This window comes from Plutella xylostella, chromosome 28 (assembly GCF_932276165.1).
Source record: "Plutella xylostella chromosome 28, ilPluXylo3.1, whole genome shotgun sequence".
Classification (NCBI taxonomy): domain Eukaryota; kingdom Metazoa; phylum Arthropoda; class Insecta; order Lepidoptera; family Plutellidae; genus Plutella; species Plutella xylostella.
The window spans coordinates 5,840,102-5,862,961 of record NC_064008.1 but is presented as its reverse complement, the minus strand read 5'-3'; the positions used below and the strand labels follow the sequence as shown (position 1 = coordinate 5,862,961).

The window sequence follows — 22,860 nt, the reverse complement described above, 5'->3', positions numbered from 1 at the left end:
CCCAGTGTGCCCGCGGCGCGCGCTCCCGCCGCCTCCCCTGCCACGCACGACGCGCCCGCCACGCACGACGCGCTATACGAGTACGCGGCGCGCAGCCTCCCCGCTACACTCGACGCGTTCGCCTGCGTGCTGCTGGACACCGTCGCCAAGGCCGCCAAGACCAACCGCGTCTTTATGCAGAGGATGGTAATGACCCGCTCCGGCGCGCCCAGTGTGCCCGCGGCGCGCGCTCCCGCCGCCTCCCCTGCCACGCACGACGCGCCCGCCACGCACGACGCGCCATACGAGTAAGCGGCGTGCAGCCCCCGCGGCGCGCATATTCCGCCGCTTCCGCCGCTATACTCGACGCGTTCGCCTGCGTAACGGCGGCGCAGCTCTCTGTCTTCATGGAGAGGACGGTGATGACCTGCCCCGGCGCGCCCAGCGTGCCCGCGGCGCGCGCTCCCGCCGCCTCACCTACCAGCACACGGAGCCCGGCCGCCCGCCTCGTCAGGCAGAGCTGGCCCGCCCGGTGCCTTCTGGGAGCACACGGAGCCCGGCCGCCCGCCTCGTCAGGCAGAGCTGGCCCGCCCGGTGCCTTCTGGGAGCACACGGAGCCCGGCCGCCCGCCTCGTCAGGCAGAGCTGGCCCGCCCGGTGCCTTCTGGGAGCACACGGAGCCCGGCCGCCCGCCTCGTCAGGCAGAGCTGGCCCGCCCGGTGCCTTCTGGGAGCACACGGAGCCCGGCCGCCCGCCTCGTCAGGCAGAGCTGGCCCGCCCGGTGCCTTCTGGGAGCACACGGAGCCCGGCCGCCCGCCTCGTCAGGCAGAGCTGGCCCGCCCGGTGCCTTCTACCAGCACGCAGCGCGCGGCGCGCAGTACCCCCGCGCGCGCAGAACCCCTGCGCAGACCACCCCACCGTCCGACCATCAGTGTTCTCGAGGACGACGAACAGTTTAGGGGGAGGACCAGGGCTGTCACCATGCTACTCCGAACGCGAGGGCGCTTAGTTCGGACTAGAGGGGGAGGATGTAACAAGACTGCTAACCGTTTTCCCGCGAAAACAAATCGCGCGCCGAAAACGGTTAGCGTCCCACGCCGCCGCGCCGTTTTCCTGCGCAGCTCTACTGCGCAGACCGCGTCCCGCGTCCTCCCCTTCACCCGCGCGCACCCCGCGCTCGCGCCACCGGCCAGCGAAGCCCGCGCATTCAGTCGGCGCCAACCCGTTTCCCGGCTACACGCTCGCTCGCGCCTTCAACGGACATTAGTTTAGTTACAATAACATTACCTCACTTGCATTATTACGTGTCTGTAGAACCTTGACAATATAGTTTACATTGTGTTTTACCCTGAGATTGTGTTATTCCCTACTCCCACGATAGGACTCTTCTCATATACAGTAAAATCCCATACCATACTTACTTACCTACATAAAAACACCTATTTATTTCAAAACGACTTAATTTATAAATAAAAAAACCTTGCAACATTTTCTCAGCCCATTGCAATTATGAAATGACGGGTAATTTAGAACAATTCAGTTAAACAGCGTTCATATATATTTTGCCGTCGTTGTCATGGGAATCAGAGGGTCTCGCTAAACACTTTAGCATTCTCAATTCATCTGTTTTGTCATTTGTTTTTTGACTGAAAGTATTTCACTTATAGTGGCGGTATTATATTAGGACTTGCATTAAATTATGTTATTAAAATTTTAACACAACATTATACATGTTTTGAACAGTGATCTAGGTAAGAACAAGAACCAAAAAATATAAGATAGATACAAGGTTTAATTCTATCAGTTGCAATTTGCATTTAATTAAGTTCAAAATTTACACTATTTAAATACGTTTCTTAGCCAAATCTGTTATCTTAGTAAGTGTACATTTTTCAACGTTCAACTAAGTAGCATTTGTAGAAAATAACAAAAACTTGTGAAATTATATTACTATACATAGGTAGTTAGTCCCATTACAGTACCTCAACGTACGGCTATTGTGACTAAGTAACTGTGAAATCATAGTATGAATGCGAGTGATACTTTAATATGTATATTTTTTCCGGAATCGCAATTGTACCGCATTTTACCGTTAAACTTTACGCGGCTACATATTATACATATAGGATGTTTTATATCTCTTTTAAAACTTGTGTTAAAATATATATTTTATTCGTATGAAGAGTGAGAAGTCATCAGTATTCGGCCGAAGGGCGGTTCAATGTATCGGATGTACTGATAATGATATCGATTCTGAAGGCGGAAATTTTAAATTTAGAGACGTCAAAACCTTAAATTCTTTGTTTAAAATTCGACTCTATGATTGTTTCCGTAAATGTCATTTTATGCTAGCAATTTTTTTAGTTTGACAGCGTTAAAATTAGAATTTCTGCCTTCAGAATCAACATCATTGTCTGCTTAAATTAATTTTACAAATTGGTGGTTCATCAGAATCATGTATCACAAAACTAATCTCATTTTCAGCGGGCCGGAGGGCGTCCCACGAAACGTATCTTAGCATACATTGCGAAAAAAAAGATATTATGACATCTGATATAATTAAACGTAACTAAAAAAACCGGCCAAGTGCGAGTCGGGCTCGCGCACAAAGGGTTCCGTAGCTTAAATCAACCTATCTCAAAAACTATAAGAGATACTTTGATCAAACCAAAAATCGTTGAAAGAGTTAATTAGCATGCATCACCTCTATTTTTTTTAGAATTTTATACCCCGCAGTTATAAAAATAGAAGGGGGGGGACATACTTTTTACGACTTTGAGAGCTGATATCTCAAAAACCGTTCACTTTAAGAAAAATGTTTTTTAGAAAACTTTATATCATTTTAAAAGACCTTTCCATTGATACCCCACACGGGTATGTACATCGAAAAAAAAAATTTCATCCCTCAGTTACATGTATGGGGGGCCACCCACCCCCAATTCTTTTTTTTACTATTTAGTGTCATATTTTTGTAGCGGTTCATACAACACATATTCCCATCAAATTTCATCACTGTAGTACTTATAGTTTCCGAGTAAATCGGCTGTGACAGACGGACAGACGGACATGACGAAACTATAAGGGTTCCGTTTTTGCCATTTTGGCTACGGAACCCTAAAAACCAATTTTAAAATGTCGTTACTTCATAAGTGTTTGTGTCATTATTAAAGTCAACGAGGTTCATTTGCGAAAAAAACAACTGACGATGACTATTCCTGGATTACTGTAAATACCTACTGTAATACTGCACTCTAGTAAAAGTAAGTAATAACCGCACCTGTATAGAGAATTAATAAAAACGTGGGTTCTGTACACATTTTATGGCGTCTAGTTAAAGTAAAATAATTTATTTCGGTCGTTATATTTTTAATCGCGAACGTAATTAATCCTCAGAATAAACACTGGTGCAGGTGCTTGTAAAAGTTTTAGAATACTTACTCGAGTAAGAATTTAAAAAGTCGCATCCGCTCCCAGCACTGTTATTATATCAACGTTCTTTTGTGAAAAAAAATCTATTTATGGAACACGAACTAGGTAGGTTTCATGGTGGTCCGAGGACTGTAAACCTTTTTTAAAATTCTTGTTTGATAAATAAATGCAAGTGAAAAAAGAAGTTAGTACTTACTTAAAAGAATTTCAAATACCTACTGTAAACAATATTTAATTAGACCACCTTTAGGTACCTGTGTAACTAATTTAATTATTAACTCATTCTATAATCTATTGGCAACAACAAGCAAGTTAGTATTTTTCCAAAAAGCGCGATGAGTTTTCAAATACTGTCATTGTACATTGTCAATTTACGTGGAAAAATATGCGCGGATTCCTAAATCATTCCTCTCTTCCATGCTTAGATTAACATTATACGGACAAGATGGTATGTCACATACAAAAACAAAGCAAAGAACTGACCGCATTTTCTTTACTGTCATTCTGTTTTTAACCGACTTCAAAAAAAGGAGGAGGTTCTCAATTCGTCGGGATCTTTTTTTTTTTTATATTTTTTTTTATGTATGTTCACCGATTGCTCCGCCGTTTATGGACCGATTTTGAAAATTCTTTTTTTGTTGTATTGCATTGAGCTCCCAGGTGGTCCCATTTTTTTTTCAGAATTTTAGTTCACCCCCAAGGGTGGGTAAAGGGGTAAAAACAGGGTATGAATTTCCATTTTGGGCACCTAGTAACCGATTCTAATGAAATTTAGAACGTAAATATAGTTCTTATAACAAAAAAATATGATGGTGACCTTGAGCTGATCTGATGATGGAAACGGAAGGCAGTCAAGGGAACTCCTCAACAGTATATAGCAACTACCTCGTGATTAGGCTTGAATGATTCGTATTGACTAGTAGGACTTTTTGGTATCATTTGCATCTTACTTTTGATTAAAAATTATTGCAAATAAACTAAAAACTATAAAATAAAATAATAATTAAAAAAATTAAAAAACCGACTTCAAAAAACCACTAAAATGTAAGAAATAATTTAAGGTTTACACAAATTATATGTGACAGTATAAATATACCTAAGCAGGAACTGTTCTTTTTTGAAGTTGGTGCCATATTTCTTCAGATTACTTTGTCACCGCACCAACATCAAAAAAGAACAGTTCCTGCTTAGGTATATTTATACTGTCACATATAATTTGTGTAAACCTTAAATTATTTCTTACATTTTAGTGGTTTTTTGAAGTCGGTTTTTTAATTTTTTTAATTATTATAAGTTCAACCATTGTACCAATAAGGGTAAGTCACAAATCTTCTAACCGACCTAATTCAAATAAGAGCTCAGTGGTAGAATTGGGTCGTTATTAAAAAACTTTTGTACTTAACTTCCTAATTACAAAACCGCTACAGCTGTATGCTATCAAAAGAGCGGGCTGCCACAAGTATTTTTATGCTTACTAGTTGGTTCCAAGTTTCCAACCTTGTATGTAGCTAGTTATAAGTTTGATAAATAAAGAAATAAACAATATTTGATTTGGTTGTTATTCGGCGAAGCATTTTTTCCCACTCCATCTTGTCCGCATATTGTTTATCTAAGCTTCCACATTCCCCAGTGGGGTGTGCGGCGAGCGTGACGCGTGTGAATGTGTTATTACTGCACCGACAGACAGACGGACAGCGGCGGTGGCAATGAACTTGTTAGCGCGGCGTAATCTGCGGGGGCGGTCACGCGAAAATTTAGCGTGTGCCATTTTATTTCATTATTTTACCAATGTATTTTATTGTTGTAAGTAATTTAATTTTAAAGTGCCAAGACAAACAGTTCCGGTTTAATGGCGCTGTACAAGAAATTTAAGTTTGTAAATTTAGATACCTGTATACATAGAATCAAAATAAAAATTACCTATAAAAATAATTTTAATTGACTTTTTGGTGCAGGCAACGCCTAGTCAGTTAACTTATGTACATTGGTTATGATGAAAATGCGCTATTTTTTAATTTAAAGGTTTAATCCGCTTTGTATGAAAAAAAATGGTAAGTACAGTAAGGCGCAGATAAACCTGACCCCCCTCAGAAGCATTGTTAGTATGAGAGGGGTTTCTCTGCACCTGACCGTACTTATACAAAAAAACCGGCCAAGTGCGAGTCGGGCTCGCGCACAAAGGGTTCCGTAGCTTAAATCAACCTATCTCAAAAACTATAAGAGATACTTTGATCAAACCAAAAATCGTTGAAAGAGTTAATTAGCATGCATCACCTCTATTTTTTTTAGAATTTTATACCCCGTAGTTATAAAAATAGAGGGGGGGGGGACATACTTTTTACGACTTTGAGAGCTGATATCTCAAAAACCGTTCACTTTAAGAAAAATGTTTTTTAGAAAACTTTATATCATTTTAAAAGACCTTTCCATTGATACCCCACACGGGTATGTACATCGAAAAAAAATATTTCATCCCTCAGTTACATGTATGGGGGGCCCCACCCCCAATTCTTTTTTTTACTATTTAGTGTCATATTTTTGTAGCGGTTCATACAACACATATTCCCATCAAATTTCATCACTGTAGTACTTATAGTTTCCGAGTAAATCGGCTGTGACAGACGGACAGACGGACATGACGAAACTATAAGGGTTCCGTTTTTGCCATTTTGGCTACGGAACCCTAAAAATAACTTTGGTTTTAGAAGAAAAAGTTGTGTAGAATTAACCTTCTTCCTACACAAAAACCTGTACCCATCTTAGATATGCTATTTTTAGAAATATTTCATTTAGATTTCTACAATACATCTAACTGTAAACTAACACATAACATTATCAACTACCATCACCGATAAAATACATATTTGGTTAGCATGTCAAATAAATAATAATCCAGCCATCATTACTACAAGCCTAAGGAATTTAATGACGCAACGAAATTCCTTACTTATTATTAATAAACCATCACTACAAAAATATTAGCGGATCTTGGAAGATTAGTAACAGATATTTTTTTTTCATCAAATCTTCGAAGTAACTAACACGATTATATCATATCAGTTAGAATCTTCAACACTTAAGTACGACTTTGATTGACATTTCCTTGGGCTCCCTACCTTATTATCATCTACGTAATTTCACTTGCTACCTTATCCATTTGAACATAGAGGCTAGAGAAGCAAAATTTCACGTACGTCCTTTTGAAGCTAGGGCGAGTGGCTAGGCTAATGGTGAGATGGATATCGTGAACGCGTTATTAGTATTGAAATGTTCATTAAGTGATTAGAACTTTAATTATAATGTAGCATTACTAGTGGCGGCTTCTTATGTAGTCTATGTAAGAAGGCATTCAATGGTAGTAGCTAAGTTTACCTCGATAGCTGATGAACCTATAAAAATATAGTACTGAATAAAAATCATTCAAGATTTTAAGGACGCATTTTCAAAAATCTTCTCTTCGATTTTAGGTATTGAGTCGTACTACTACATACGCACGGCTCTCACACACACAGTGGCATTATGCAAATCGTGAAATGAGTATACTAAAATAACTTGATCATTTTAGTATTTGGTTATATTTTCGTAAACTACAATCTATAATCAAAAGGTTCTTGTCTCTCGAGGGTCTGATGAGAAGCAGGAACATGGCGACTGGATCTCAATGATGGCAATAGCTAAAAACATCGAGTTTGGGCTCATTAATTTAGTCTCAGGGTGCTGGTTTCAGGTGCGGTCTGGTGAGGGACTGATGAGGAGCAGGAACTTGGCGACTGGATCTCAATGACGGCAATAGGTAGGAACATCGAGATTGGGCTCATTCATTTAGTCTCAGGGTGCTGGTTTCAGGTGCGGTCTGGTGAGGGTCTGATGAGGAGCAGGAACATGGCGACTGGATCTCAATGATGGCAATAGCTAAGAACATCGAGATTGGGCTCATTCATTTAGTCTCAGGGTGCTGGTTTCAGGTGCGGTCTGGTGAGGGTCTGATGAGGAGCAGGAACATGGCGACTGGATCTCAATGATGGCAATAGCTAGGAACATCGAGATTGGGCTCGTTCATTTAGTCTCAGGGTGCTGGTTTCAGGTGCGGTCTGGTGAGGGTCTGATGAGGAGCAGGAACATGGCGACTGGATCTCAATGACGGCAATAGGTAGGAACATCGAGATTGGGCTCATTCATTTAGTCTCAGGGTGCTGGTTTCAGGTGCGGTCTGATGAGGATCTGATGAGGAGCAGGAACATGGCGACTGGATCTCAATGATGGCAATAGCTAGGAACATCGAGATTGGGCTCGTTCATTTAGTCTCAGGGTGCTGGTTTCAGGTGCGGTCTTACCCGCCTATAAGTTCCAGTAGCAGTCTCCGGAGTCCATCATCAGGTCAGTTCAGTGAGTCCGGTGGGAAGTACTCATCACAAGAAACACTACGAGCCCAAACACGACATATCTACGTCTACCCGCCTATCAGTTCCAGTAGCAGTCTCCGAAGTCCATCATCAGGTCAGTTCAGTCAGTCCGGTGGGAAGTACTCATCACAAGAAACACTACGAGCCCAAACACGACATATCTACGTCTACCCGCCTATGAGTTCCAGTAGCAGTCTCCGAAGTCCATCATCAGGTCAGTTTAGTCAGTCCGGTGGGAAGTACTCATCACAAGAAACACTACGAGCCCAAACACGACATATCTACGTCTACCCGCCTATGAGTTCCAGTAGCAGTCTCCGAAGTCCATCATCAGGTCAGTTCAGTCAGTCTGGTGGGAAGTACTCATCACAAGAAACACTACGAGCCCAAACACGACATATCTACGTCTACCCGCCTATGAGTTCCAGTAGCAGTCTCCAAAGTCCATCATCAGGTCAGTTCAGTCAGTCCGGTGGGAAGTACTCATCACAAGAAACACTACGAGCCCAAACACTACATATCTACGTCTACCCGCCTATCAGTTCCAGTAGCAGTCTCCGAAGTCCATCATCAGGTCAGTTCAGTCAGTCCGGTGGGAAGTACTCATCACAAGAAACACTACGAGCCCAAACACGACATATCTACGTCTACCCGCCTATGAGTTCCAGTAGCAGTCTCCGAAGTCCATCATCAGGTCAGTTTAGTCAGTCCGGTGGGAAGTACTCATCACAAGAAACACTACGAGCCCAAACACGACATATCTACGTCTACCCGCCTATGAGTTCCAGTAGCAGTCTCCGGAGTCCATCATCAGGTCAGTTCAGTCAGTCGGGTGGGAAGTACTCATCACAAGAAACACTACGAGCCCAAACACGACATATCTACGTCTACCCGCCTATGAGTTCCAGTAGCAGTCTCCGGAGTCCATCATCAGGTCAGTTCAGTCAGTCCGGTGGGAAGTACTCATCACAAGAAACACTACGAGCCCAAACACGACATATCTACGTCTACCCGCCTATGAGTTCCAGTAGCAGTCTCCGAAATCCATCATCTGGTCAGTAAAATAAAAATACACAACAATATCGAGTCGGGTAAAAAAAGTACAGAAATAGGTAGGTACTTATATTTTTCGTAATCAATGAAGATTCAAGTCTCAAGAGCAAGGAAATAACTATTCGTATCTGTACAGAGATGTTTTCACTTTGAGCGGCGGAGAAAAACCGACACAGGTCCACCCACAAAGGCGCCGTGGCGCAGACTGATTTGTTTTTTGAAAATTCATTGTAACAGTACGGGATAAGACAGTTGAAAAATAAACCCTATTACTTGCCGCTAAAGAATTACGAAGACCACGAAAATCGTGTTTTTTTTAAAGAGAACAGTTTATTTATTTTCTTAGTTTTGTATAGGATTTCGGACCCATAGAAACCCGTTTCGTAAAATAGAGTATATCAATTATAAGAACATATTTTTTTATAAACACTAAAATCTTATAATATCTGAGATTTGCGCACCTAAACACACCCTGTTTTCATTGTTTTCACGGGAGGAGGGTAAGGAAATTTGCTTTTACTGTATAAAAAACAGTGATTTCTCCAATTAAAAAAGCAGTTTCCAGTAGTCAAAGGCTTAGGCTATCTGTAGGTACCTAAACTAGTGGACATAATTCAACGGATTCAATCGTAAACTGCACCCGAAAACTACAGATTTCTCAGTATTGCGGGCGTTGACGAAAATACGTTCTTAAGTTTCAAACACATCTTACGTTAAGATGGTTCATGAGATGTTTTTATTTATCAGATTGTTTCTTTTGGTTCTCAGCAATTATATTTTTTGATTTTAACTTACAACTTGTAACTCGTAACCTAGTGCAGGCTGAAATCCTTATGTATGAAAATATGGATACAAACTTACCATAAATGTATTAATATACCTACAAAATATTTCTTAGGAAACTCAATTATTTATTTAAATTATAATAAGTTTCTTTATGTAACAGACTATTGTTTTAATTCATACCAACACTTACATCGCTGTTTACATTCATGTTAATACAACAGACACGTTTTACATCAAATATTTGCATATTTGCAGTTTGAATTAGCAAAACAAAACTCAATTAGTAAATAAGACGACCGAATGGCGTAGTGGTTAGTGACCCTGACTACTGAGCCGAAGGTCCCGGGTTCGATTCCCGGCTGGGGCAGATATTTGTTTAAAAACAGATATTTGTACTCGGGTCTTGGGCGTTGATATTTATATTTAGTATCTATCTATCTATGTATTTGTGTAGATATATCAGCTGTCCGACACCCATAACACAGGTTCTGCCTAGCTTGCGGTCGGATGGCCGTGTGTGAGATGTCCCAACATATTTATTTATTTATTTAAGTATGTTAGAAATTGTAAGCACCTTATATTTTAGTGTAATCAAACTTTCACCAAAATGTAAATTTATTTGTAATAAGGTTCATTTGTAGTAAGTAATAAGTAAAAAAAATGCACTTCCATAGTAAAGAATCATCTGTGATCTATGATGACCATCAAAGTTTCAATAGAAAAGAATAATATTCTTTATCGAATTTTCAAAAGTCATCAGTAAAAACTGGCGGCCCCCGGAGTCACACATTTTCGGCTTTTCAATTTTTTATCACTATTACTGTGTAATTTTACATAATATTCATGGAACTATCTATGGGGAAGTAGTTATAAAACGTAACAAGATCTCAAACTCTCAATTTGGTCACCAATTAACACGCCTTTCATTAAAAACTGGTGAAATTACAGGAAAATCCGCGCACAGAGTGCATGTTTCTCGGAATAATTACAGCCAAGGTGTACAATTAGAATAATAACAAGAACTTTCTCATATCGACCGTCTGTGACGATCTCGAAGAGTGAAATCGAAAGTAAATTATGAGATTTAAATAACGCTGCGCTGTGTTATGTGTTTCGAGATGAAGATCTTGTAAGTAATGCACATTCATAAAGAAATTTGGAGAGGGTTTTTACGTTGCTTACTGTAAATTTTTCAAAAAAAATCTTTGCTAATTTTATTTTGATCTATGTATGTGATGAAGCTTTTGGTAAAGTATGCTGTATTTTCAAGCTTAGTTAGATCATATCAAGAAAGGAGCAATAGAGACACAACCATTTCATTTTTCATTATATACTATTTTGTTTGGTCGAATCAAGGGTCAGGGTCAATGAACTGTAGTCGTGAGACCAAAAATCTATTGTTTTGTTATAAACGTTATAATCTAAATGAATTGTTGATAGTCAGATAGGACGCGAACCGTGTAGCCGTTGCAAGTATTTGTACAAGCCAGGATTTCAACCCTCAGTCTCCCAAAAGAGAGAATACTATCTTAACCGATACACCACCACGCCACAGACAATCATGTCAATACCAGCTTTTAAAAAAAATGCGTACAGATGAATTGAGAACCTCCTCCTTTTTCCGAAGTCGGTTAAAAATAGTCTAGCTGCACCGCATTAATATGTAGAAGCATTTCTTATATCCTTTAAAGGTGATCGCACACTGGTCCGACGGTCGCCGTGACGGAAATAACCGCATGCGCGGACGCATAGTAATTGACCACTGTATGCAGCAGCAGTCACTGTCACTACGGCTGTTCAAACTTGATGCCTTTATAATACAAACAGGTATTATTACAAAGTTGAGTTGGTTTTTTTTTAAGTTTTTTTTCACCATGTTTGCAAAAAATTTTGAGTTGGTAGGATTCTATAAGTGATTTTATTGTCATTCCGTGTTTCGTGTGAGCATTATCATAATAATAAATATAACCCTGGATATTCTGTGCCATTTGGTACTTAAAGTCCGACTGGTTCAATAACTTTTGATGTATTTTTTTTATTATTAAAATTATATGTATTATGTATATACGGAAGAAGCTTTTTTCAGGTACAAAGAATATCCTCCTACCCCCCTTTTACTTTTAATATACTTAATAAGAACTTCAATAACTACTTTATGGTTAGAAATAAAATTATAAATACAACACTACAGAAACTAAACTAACGTAAACATTGATCCGTGCTCACCTCAGTTTATTTTATGTGCTAACTATAAAGGCAGGTTGTCACTCCGGCGCGGTGGTAGTAAATAAATCCAAGTGTGCGCCTGTCTTTAGTAATTTACGGGCACTTTCAAACTAGAGACATTTCCGACTTGTATTCGCGTTCATGTTATAAATGGTGACGAAAATCTATTGAAATAAGTACGAAAATATATTATGTATCGATATTTATACATACACTCACGGGCAATGAAAAGGTTCCTCTGAGAAAAACACCAAATCACTTCTAAACGGAAAAAGCTAGCTTAATGACGACTTCTGCAACATTGAAGTACATTTAACAGAGCATCAGAATATTACCAACTGAAAACGGTAACATTTTGTTCAAAATTGAAATTAAATGTTTGAAAAAATCGGGGTTGTTTGGTGTCGGCATTTTGTGAGTGGAAGTATTTCATTGCCCGTGAGTGTAGATACAATTTTTTTTTTGTAAGTTGGGTTTTCGAATCTAGCCGTAATAATTTTATTTTTATAACGTCAAACCTCATTTAAATATATTTAAAATAACTTACCACCCGTCTAAACTATTATCTTTTCCAAAAACAACACTGAAAACACAAAACTCTTAAACAACAATACAGTACAATGTATTGCCCAACACTTAACACAAAATAAACCTTTCACAGTCTCACTATAACTATTCAATCTTCACACCTTTGTACAACAGTAACTCGTAGAAGAATAAAATGTCCAACGTCTTTTTACTTTTTAAACGAACGTTCCAAAATCAAAAGCCGTTTTACCACACGTCCGCACAGACAAATGTATCGAATCACACTAATGAAAAAAAAGACGATCGCGTTTCGCGCTCGACTGATAGAAATGAGGTCGTATGCTATTTTATTATAAACAGTGTTATAACCTCCTTGGTATAAGACTCAAAGTTGCCGTATTGGTGATGTGATGATCAGACGGTCCTCGGTAAATCCTAATATCCTACTAATAATGACTCAGAATTCTCGTGTGGTATTGATATTAGGTACGTTATCAAAAGGATAATGCCCACTGGTGTTTTCCTCTTCTATCGTCATTTACACATAGCATGATCACATTACGAATAACAAAAATTCCTATAGAAATAGATTTCACAGCTGTAACTTATTTATATATTTTTTTTACAAAAATAATAATGTTTAAGTAAAAACTTATAAAAATTATAATGTTTAATTTTAGAACAATTTAATGGGACATTAAATAATCTTCTTACTACAGCTGAACTAGTAAATATCATCGTGTTAAAAGGATTAAATTAGCCATTCGTACACGCGAGTTGTTCTATGAGTCAGTCAGATAAGTTGTCATTCGCTGACTATAATATGTATAAGATACAGTTGACACGTCACTAAGTGCCAATTTCGGCATAGTGGGTTAGAGCATAACCAGGGATTATTCTTCACTTTTGACACATCTGGCAAGAATTTAATACGGAGATGACGTGTAATTGATCAACCTTTCCCTGGTTACGATCTTACCGACTATGGAGAAATTGGAGCTAAAAGAGGCTTCTGCTCGGCCAACCTATAAAAACAATACGGTACTTTTGATCTTTACAACTAGGTACTTATAAACTAATTAAAGATAATTCACGGATGTATAGATATAAAATTTTCAATCCTAATTAGGTAAATTATCTACCCATACCATGTGATGTGATGAGAATGGCTTGTAAACTATATATTTACAGCCGTTTATGAATATTACTAGAAGTTAATAATTTAATTATAAAACTCAATAAAGGTGAACTTTTATTACAAAATTAGGGGTCTAAAAGATCTTAATAATCGCATGTTTTATGAATATGACTATGTTAGCGGTATTAGGATATATATATACTTACCAGAAATGGATTTCTGTTTCATCTTCTGTATAGAACATAACAGAGCGAAAAAGAAAGAAAATTGCGGCTATCACATTTATAAGTTTGAATAGGAAAGAGTATTGACGATTAGAGCGACTTACTGCCAGTTTCTATAACTCTATCTACCGATGACTGGTAGTTAATTTCATACTAATTTGACACATTAAAAATTAGAACCTGTCAAAATCGTATGACCAGTCATCTCGGTAGATAGAGTTACAGAAACTGACAGTAAGGACAGTTAGAGACATAAATCACTATATCATAAATTTTATTTAAGTATAAGTCTTTTTACCATTTTCCATAATATTCACGAGCGTTATAACTACCAACACTCCAAAACCGCATTTACTTATGTCATTGACACGTAAAAGTTATGCACACTGCACACCGCGACGGTCCGTTATTAAAAGACAAAATCACTGGTCGGAACAATAAACAAATATCCATGTACATACAATAATGTACATATTTAATGCCGGCCACGTTTGTCGATAGATGGCGCATGGTGACTCGCTGACTGCATACTAATTTATTTTGTCACAGTATAGGTACTGGCATTGCACCTTCGGCCATTTTCTTGAGGACGGATGTGAGATCGGCTAACTGCGCAGGAGTTGATTATAATAATAATATTATATGCCCAAACTATGTAGAGCCTGTAATATGGGTATACGGACAGCTTATATATCTACACAGATACATATATAGTTACATATTAACAACGAAGACAGAGTGTCTGAAACAAATATCTTCCCTGGCCCAGGATTGAACCCGAGGCCTTCGGCATAGCAGTCAGTGTCATTAACCACTACACCATTCGGTCGTTTTACAGTGTAGTGTCCAGTAGAATATAAGAGAATTACCCAATGGGACAGAAGACCGAAATAACGACCGAAATGTTTAGAATTTTGGCAGGAATTTATAGTCTTACTCCCGAATTTATAGAACGAACTTTCTAGAGGCTTGCCAATGGCACCGTGATGCTCGAAGTATGACTCTTTGCCAGTTTATATTTGACAGAAAGTCATAACCGTCTTTACTTTTGACTCTTACATTTGTAGCCGAAACAACACCCAAAGCACATCACTACACCGAACACAACAAAAAGCGCATACTAATGAAGGGATAGGACATTTCTAGTTAACTGAAAGTCGGCGGTTCACAATTCACAAGTGAGTCACTCGTGAGTTGGGAGGAAGTATTGCTGGTGTGTTATGTTTTAATTATAACGATATTTCCGTTCAATCGTTCGTTTCCTCCAACTTGTTATTTAAGCAAAACGTGCCTATTCTGCATACACGGCCTGCATACATGTAACACTCTATAATATGAATGTGTGGAATTAATGTTATATAAAGAAAGTAGCTATTACCTTATTATATATATGTGTAAAGGGTTGAATTTTATCTGTGGCCTTCCCGTTCGCAAGTTAATGTACGCGTCATATTTCGCACCTTTTCTTTGCTGAGGAAAAGTAGCTTTTTTTTTCTTTTATAAAGTTCAAACCTACTGTACAAAATTTACTGAACAGTATTTTTTTCGCGATTTAAGACTAGTTGTCTTAGATACACTCACGAGCAAATAAAAGGTTCCAGTAACATATATGGAACAGCAATGGAATATGAAACTTTTTCATTGCTAGCGAGTGTAGTCGGTGGGTATGACGGGTCATTCACCTGTCAATGGAAATGCCATACATAAAATAATCACCTTATACAATAAGTACTCTTATCGCGAACAGGCTTTATCCTTGGTAATGAAATAATGAATAGCAAAGTACTTAGATACCTGTATGAATTGCTACAGTTGGGTCTAGACCCAATCTCACCCTCATATCTAGGTTCAACAGACCATGACACCTCCTTATTGCCCACGTGGTTAACATACGGGCAAGTTCATCTATAACAATTGTATTAGGTAATGAAAAAGTTACAGTGACTTAGCACTAAATAACTCCTAAACGGAAAAGAGTAGCTAATGATGCCGTCGGCAATATTGAAGTACCTACATTTCACAGCGCAACGGAACATAACTAGTATAGAAATAATGGAGTTTGGCAGTCGGTAACTGGATGCTTATGTTACGATAAACGCAAATTAAAGTTTTATTAAAATATTTAACCAAATCCCATGACATTTTCAAATCAGCTTTACCACAGTGAAAAACCCTAGTGTGGTCACAACTAGCTAAGAATAATAATATTTCGTACTTATTACATCAAAGTAGAATAACCTAATCGCCACACAATTTACATTACAAGCTGCAAAGGATATAATATAATATATACAGCTCAGAAGAGGAATGGCCGGCAATTACACACTTTTGTCCATTAAGGCACAACTATTTATTTGCTAAATTGCCAGCGACCGCTAGTGACTAATGCTCTCATGAGCCCCCTCTGTGTTATGCCATTTTGTGAAAATGCAGGAAAGGCATATGTTACTCGAGCCAATGACCTCTATTAAAATTACTCGGGTTATCTCTGATTCAGAAGTGGGAAATGCGGTAGAGTCTGTGACACATCTTTTGGAATGGGGCATGGATTCTAAAGGAATTTTTAAGTAATTTTTTCGTATTTCTTGTTAAGTACCCGTTTTTTATTTACAATTAAGTATTTAAATTTCAGTATTTTATTCCTTAATAGTTTTTTTAATGTTAAACTTTGTGTAGCCTCATATTTTCCTTAACAACTTCTTATGTCGTAGAGCAAAAAATATTATTGAATGGCAAGTGCCAACTGATTCGTGTCATCTCGACTTTCCCATTTTGGAACTCTTTAAGTATAACTTCCACCAAACAAAGGTTGGTTAGAAGAAATGGCTTCTTGGCAATAAGCCCGCCTTTGTATACACTACTTTTAAATACCATTTTTATAACCGTGTTTCCTAAGTATACAATAAAGTCTTTATAAATATAAATAAATAAAACTTATTGAATAAACGAAGAAGTTGATAGGTCGTCTATCTACGTACAATTACCTAGAGATAGAGGACCTATCAACTTTTTATTTACTTTTTGATAATAGCGTCCATATTTTTCACACTCTTTTCAGAATCGGCCCGATTGCATCAGAATAGCAAACTCGAGTTCACAAGCGACTACATAACCCGAGTGTCAAGTTTAAGTAAATTATCCGCATTAAACTAAGTTAGTGCCACGCACGGGGCTATTCTCAGAACCGCATGGCACCGCAGAATGCTGCAGAATAGCCCAGGTCATATGTTATGTGGGATAAGGGACGTAGTCAAATGAGGTGGCTTAGTTGAGTATGTGAGTTAAGGACTTAGACAAGTAAGTTAAGGAGTAAGTTATGAATGTTTTGTTGACATCTCTCTATTTTGCCATGGATCGAGGTAAAGGTTTTATAATTTTGCATACTTACTCATTTCATTTCTTTTTTTTGTACTTAATCATTTCTATTTTTTCTAGTAGTAAGCAAAGACCGCCCTTTTAATTTTCCACTCATCCCGATTCAATGCGGCTACCTCCCAATCCGGCATTATTCTTTCCAAAATGGCGCTTATTTCAAGCTTTGTTAGTTTTCAAGAATCATTTATATTCTATATTTTCCCGCGAGCTTTTATAAAGAAGCTACAACAGCTCTTGGCTACCCTGAGGTTGTCTTGAAAAAATCGCTTTAAGCGATAAGGCCGCCATTTTTGTACATATGTGTTAGTATTTAAGTTATGTTAGTTTATTTTATGTGTGTATACAAATAAAAAATATTCTATATCTATCTATCTCTTTTTATAAATACATAACAACATTAAAAAGAGGAAAATCCATGACGTTTACCTCAACGTAGAACTCTATGTGACGAATACAATTTTTTTTGTATAATCTTGCCTTTTCAATTTGATTATCATAATTGAATAATTATTAGAGAATATGACGCATTCGGCCAGAACCGACCGTAGTGGGCTGGGTTGTGATCATTTTGAGGAAGATAGAAAATGAAGACCAAGGAAATTGCATAAAAATATTATATTACTATAGCTTGTCCTGCGTGCATCTGTTTGCCATTCAAATAGGCGTTTCCTGTTAAAATTGCCGAATGTAAAGTAGCCTTGTGTTATTTCAGAGTATCAGGTAAAACTAAAAATTGGTTCAACATTTTTTCCGTAATAGATTAGCATACATCCATCCAACCATCCATACTTACAAACTTTCACGTTTACATATAATATTATTATAGTAGTAGGCCTCTTATTTGCCGGTTCTAGTCACGTTAAAAATAAAATTGTGATATTTATAAACGAAACCATCCCTTCAAATGAATTCCTGAGAACCGCCTAGCTACCGAACCAGACCACGTATCAAATAACAATTTATCTTTAGATTGTTTCACATAAAAATACATGAGCTACTGTAACCTTTATTTTCCCTTTTTTTTTGTTTTTTCAACTCGTTCAGGTCCAAAGAATAACCGTTTGCATTACTTATAAACACATGAAGCATAAGTTAACAATTAAAACTGTATTTTATTAATATCGGAATAGGGTTAATAAGGCAATAACACGACTTGCAGATGATTTCGCGCACGGATGAATAAGACAGTTCAGAAAAAGTGCAACTTTTAAAAAGTTGGAATGCGTTCCTTTTTCAATTTATGTGATCATTTCGGTTAAATAATGTAGGTTACTCTTTGTTTATAGAAGTAACAGTCTTTGAATGCAATTTTTTACCCTTACAGATGGAAAAAGGGGGTATTAAGTTTAACGTGTCGGTGGTTGCGTAGGTTCCAAACGGCTAAACCGTTTTTCGTTTAGTTTTTTCGGATCAAAAATAATGTTATCTCGAGTGTTTTTAGCCGTTCAAAAGTTATGCGACTTTCAGCTTCGAATGTCGGGGTTATTTGGCGTTGGTTAGGTTATTGTTATTTAATAGTAAGCTTATAAGTAGTTACATAATATACAAGCACAGGACACATTCTTTTAATAAAGAAATCGCGCGGGATCAATTTACCTCAACTGTGTTTTTTTTTTAAATTACAGACCGAACGGGTAGACTCATTCATATTCCAGCCAGTGGCATTCTTAATAAGTGAATCATTATTAAAAAGGTTTGCATATATTTATGCGCTCTTTAAAATTACTCACTTATTCCTGTTTCACGGAATACCAAAGGTAAAATAACAATTTTAATAACAGAGACTCGTTAAATTAATGTATTTTCGAGGAATTGTGCAGTGTGAATGGATTTAAATGTCGTGTTTCACATGAGCTTAAGGTTTTAATTGCATTGTAATGTAATACATTTTCATCCAATTAGACACTTATGACTTTAAGAACCTCTGCCAGACCTACAATACTATATTGAGTCATGTACGTACATGTTTTTAGAAGTTGAGATTCCTTTATTTGCACATTTTGCACTGGTACTGCACAAATAAGACAAGAGAGGAGACATATTCATTATGTATAATCTAGAATGTTATCTCACAATCATACAAACATATTTTTTATCGCCTAAGAAAATTCGCGAATTGCATATCATAAAACAAAATTTAAAAAGTTGGTTTAGCCGTTTCGAAGCTACCACAGACAGATACAGAGATATACACACATTAAAATTATAACACCCCACTTTTTCTGCCAGGGATTAATAATACGTCAGTGCTAAAAGACGACAAAAGGTGAAAAAAATAAAACAAAAATACCTCAATGGTACTCCTGTGATGTGACTCATCTCTTTCAAAGGCAGACGTGACCGTAATAATAAAAAAATATGAAAAAGAAACAAACTCAGCACTGGAATAGCTACTTGAGTGCAGGCATAATGATCCTTGACGTATTTTGTAAAATACTATTTGTGATTTTATGTTCAAAGGAAGCTGAAGCTGCGGAATCAGAGAATAATACACTCACGGGCAATGAAAAAGTTCCACTCACAAATTTTCGACACCAAAAAACCTCAAGTATTTCAAACATTTAATTGTAAATTTGAACAAAATATTACCGTTTTTAGTTGGTAATATCCTTATGCTCTGTTAAATGTACTTGAATATTGCAGAAGGCGTCGTCAATAAGCTAGCCTTTTCCGTTTATAAGTAATTTAGTGCTTTCCTCAGTGGAACCTTTTCATTGCCCGTGAGTGTAATTATTTTAGTCCCAATTTTTTCTGGGCCTGCTGCCTAATATCTTATGTAATGTCTTTCGACACTGTCCTCGGTATTCCTCACAATCATTTATCGCAATTAAGTACCTAAATCTGTTCATTTCTTTTGATTGCAAGAGCAAACACTCCGTGGTATAAATGTATTTGTGTAGCTTATTTGCGGTTTAAAAAAGAGAAACAAACGAAGGAGAAACAAAAAAAATGTGCAGAAAAAGTCTGAACAAATATAGGATGAAGAAGTGAGCAAATATTTAAACTTAAAAGTGAAGAGAACTTACTGCTACTTCCTATTTATTTATCCATTTAGTAAAGGCGGAATGGTATATATTTAATTTCGTACCTATTTTCATTACCCGTTTAAAAAATATACATACATAAATTATACTATCATATAGGTATTATGAACCGTGTGTATGTATGGTAGATTGATGTTTTCAGTAACGATCAGTAAACATTCTTTTACACTCACAAGCAATGAAAAAGTTCCACTCATTTTTTTAAACAATTAATTTAAAAATTGAATTTAATATTACCGTTTTTTGTTGGTATTATCCTGTTGCTCTGTTAGATGTACTTCAATGTTGCAGAAGACGTATTTAAGCTAGCCTTTCCAGTTCAGGAGTAAATTTGTGCTTTTCTCAGTGGAACCTTTTCATTGCCCGTCAGTGTATTATTATTAAATGAAGCATCTGGTTATTATTAAACACAAAAAAGATCTCTGGAAAGCTGCAGCTAAGGCCTTGGTCTCCTATTTACGCCGCAGGTCGCGTCCAGCGTCACGCCGTAGGCCGCGTCACGATGCTCACTATAGAAATGTACTGATGCGGTCTCCCTCACACGCCGACGTTGGCGCGTAGATGTAGTGAGCATCGTGACGCGGCCTACGGAGTGACACTGGACGCGACCTACGGCGCGTAATAGGAGACCCAGGCCTAAGATTAATGAGTTCAAACCATGAACTTTAGCCTAAATACTTCCATTTCAACTTGACACGTAAATTAATTGAATGTAATGAGAATCACTTTTGTTTTTCAAATAAGGCAAATAAGAAAGTGAGCTTCTTAGAATATTTTATTGATTGTAAGGAATCAACATTACTTTCGTCAGGTTTCGATTTCAAAAACCGGATTTTACGCAGTAGTGACGTGTCATATACCGTCAATTTGGGGTACAATTCTCGACACCACACGAGTATTTTCTATAATTATAAATAAGGCATGTTATGCTCGGGGTTTCTCTGAGGGATTGCATCAGAAATTATGTTCTTCGTCAGAGAACTAAGGTACTGAGCCGCGAGCACAGGATTCGATACTATTTTCGAATCTCCACAAAGATAATTATGGAAACAACAAATGCCACTTTTGGAACTAACAAATTTGCCTTACATTTTGACAGTGACATTTGAATGTCCTTTAAGGTTTCGAATCCTGTGCTCGCGGCTCTGATATAGCTCTTAAAATCTGTAGGCTGAAGTGGCAGTAGGCCGGTCATATCTGCCGAAGAACCGATGACCGTCAGTTTAGAAGGGTTGTCCAGTGGGTACCATCAATAGACAAAAGTAGCGCATTGGACCGACGAATGGAAAGGTGGCCAGTAGTGGCTGGATGGAGAAGGCTGAGGACATCATATAGGCCTATATGAAATAGACTGGAAGACTGCGTTTCTACGATGAAGATGATACATATATAAAGCAAAGCAAAACATCTTATATCATTTTGTTCCAAGAATAGGTACCCCGCGAATCGGGGCAATGTCACCAATTTAATTTACATAATATATCTCTACATTGACCTTAAACCTTACAGCTCAGTCGTTGCGGTCGGGTTTCGCGTGACAGTTTAGGCGTGCGTCATAGGTCGCGAAATATACCGTTGGTTTGTAAATGATACGGTCAGTAACTGGAGGTTATGTTTTCTAGTAATTTTTCAAGGATTATTCGGCTTTGACACTTTATAACTACAATACACACAGACAATATATAGGGGTTTTTATTCGATGAAATTACTCGTAGAATCCACCCTTAAAGTTTGTCGGGTCCGAAAAACAACACACTGTATATGACACTAGATTCCCCAAGTGAACGTATATACTGCGCGTGTCAAAATGTTGACCATATCATCAACTTTTGGTTCATTTTAGTTCCGTCCAGCTGTCATTATCAGGGTCAAAAACAATAGTTCCTATACAAATTTCGGCAACCCCCTGTTCTCATAGAAATTAGTCCATTTGTAGCATCTAGTCATATTATATGTCTCTGACACTTTATTTGGCCAAAGGCCCCAAAAAACCAAAACTTTCAATGGTACAAAAAGGCAGCTTCATCGGTAATAGCAATCTCTACCAAACAACATTTACAGTGGCCAACACTCATATCATTTGATCCCATTATTGTAGTTCACGTTATTTTATCATCATGCGATATTTCCGAGATGTCTTTGTTGATATGATTCTTAAAGTTGCTCAGTTTATCGTACACTTTGACCACAAAACGGAACCTCATTATTAAAATCCAGTACCCTGTATAACATGCCATACTATACGGTAGGTATTGGAACTATATTATTGTGCATTTCGAAAGCTACTTACATTTAAAAAATCAACAAGAAAAGCCCAACAGAGACCATGAAAGAGCTTCAAAAATGCCTACACACATTATATTATCCATAATTAATAATATCAATTTATCATCAGTTCTTCACGCATTAACTGAGCTTGTGACAAAAGAAGGTCATTTCTCATCACACAAACTCACACTTTCGCTTCTTAGGCCGCCATACATCAGCATACAACCCATACATCAATCATTCGAGATGGCCGGCTAACATACACACCTGCATTTCAAAGCCCGTATGGGTTTGTGTTTTTATTTTGTACGGGTACAGGGACGAAATTATCAGTGAGCTTACCGAAGGCATATTATTATGTGCTGAAGGACGATCGATATAGCTAACCTACCTACCTATCTACTTATG

General features: G+C 37.9%; 1 protein-coding gene across 8 annotated transcripts in view; it reads right to left on the bottom strand.

Moving 5' to 3' along the window:
- LOC105385515 overlaps positions 1–22,860 on the bottom strand; it is a 128,559-nt gene that overhangs the window by 40,830 nt on the left and 64,869 nt on the right. The window contains exon 1 of one of the 8 annotated variants that reach the window (XM_038111296.2): positions 12,423–12,811. The exons of the other annotated variants lie outside the window; for them this stretch is intronic. The gene's annotated coding sequence lies outside the window, so the exon portion shown is untranslated. Of the gene's footprint in view, positions 1–12,422; positions 12,812–22,860 lie in introns of those variants that run through there. 8 annotated transcript variants of the gene reach the window in all.